Source organism: Choristoneura fumiferana, chromosome 7 (genome assembly GCF_025370935.1).
Source record: "Choristoneura fumiferana chromosome 7, NRCan_CFum_1, whole genome shotgun sequence".
Lineage (NCBI taxonomy): Eukaryota > Metazoa > Arthropoda > Insecta > Lepidoptera > Tortricidae > Choristoneura > Choristoneura fumiferana.
Window position 1 is genome coordinate 17,933,974 of NC_133478.1, and position 1,362 is coordinate 17,935,335.

The 1,362-nt window shown below is 46.0% G+C and overlaps 1 long non-coding RNA gene across 1 annotated transcript in view; it reads left to right on the forward strand.

Moving 5' to 3' along the window:
- The first annotated feature begins 1,163 nt into the window (after positions 1-1,163).
- The window catches only part of LOC141429797 (uncharacterized), a 2,828-nt gene continuing 2,629 nt past the window's right edge, over positions 1,164-1,362 (forward strand). The window contains exon 1 of the long non-coding RNA XR_012451575.1: positions 1,164-1,195. This is a non-coding gene — a long non-coding RNA (uncharacterized lncRNA). The remainder of the gene's footprint in view (positions 1,196-1,362) is intronic.

Consider the following 1,362-nt stretch of genomic DNA (forward strand, 5'->3'; position numbering starts at 1 on the left):
CACAAAACTTAGCAATTATGTACAGTTCTGATGATTGACAATACTTGCCATACTACGTTACGATCGAGCTGATCTGATGAACTCCAAGAAAGGATCAAGTAACCTAGCCTAGCGCTTGTTATAATAGTATTAGAGGGTAGCTGGAAAAATGTGCAGGTTGAAGTGGCAATGGGCGGGCCACATCGCTCGAAGAACAGATACCGTTGGGGAAAAAAGTTCTCGCGTGGCGACCACGAACCGGAAGACGAAGCGTTGGCAGGCCTCCCACCAGGTGGACTGACGGCATCGTGAGAGTAGCGGGAAACCCGATGGATGCAAGTGGTGAGTTGTTCATTGTGACGTTCTAAGGGGAGGCCTTTGTTCAGCAGTGGACGTCTTCAGGCTCATGATGATGATGATGATGTACTTTGATGATGGAGCAGTTACGCAGGCACTGGATCTCCAATAAAACATCGTAGTTTCTTGCGGCGCATTCTCTTGGTAATGATAGTCATTCCGAAAGCGCTGGTAGTTTAAAAAAATGACGTGTAAAAAGTGCCCATTGCGGCCTATTTACTGAATAAATGATTTTGATTTTTTGATTTTGATTTTGTAGCTAGTCGTGTTTTGGTTTGTTAGAAAGATCTGTTGCCCAACTAGGCATTTTTCCACCTGGCCGTCCAATTACATCCGCCTCAAAACTCAATCCTCGTCCATCCTCTCAACAGGGCCCAGCCAGCGCAACATTGCCCAGAATTCTCCGATTATGTTCAGCTCTGCCACTAGTTCTTCCACTAGCAGCACACGCTAAGAAATAGAAATCGCTCGCCGCGCCGCTACCCGATCCGCTACCCGCCCGGCTACCCTAGCGGCAGCGGCCTCAAGCTGTGGCCTAAAACTAAACACGGAGGAGGGTGCAGCGCAGAAAGAAGACTCCAGGAGCCAAATTCATGATATTTCCGACGGAATAAGTATTTACTGTAAGCGAGGTGAAGCGGAAAGCACGACGCCGACACAATCGAAGTAACTGATGTGAGTTCCGAGCGGTGCAAGTGTTAAAAGATAGAAGATTTCATTTTTTTAGACGATGGTACGGTTAGTAGGTACATTCAGGAGACCCACTTGCTCGTTGCCATCCAGAAGAATAAAAATATCACGGGACAATTCACACCAATTGACCTAGTCCAAAGTAAGCTTAGCAAAGCTTGTGTTATGGGTACTAAGCAACGGATAAATATAATTATATAGATGGATACATACTTAATACATACTAAACACCCAAGACCCGAGAACCAACATTCGTATTTTTCATATAAATATCTGCCCCGACACGGAATCGAACCCGGGACCTCAAGCTTCGTAGTCAGATTCTCTAACCACTAG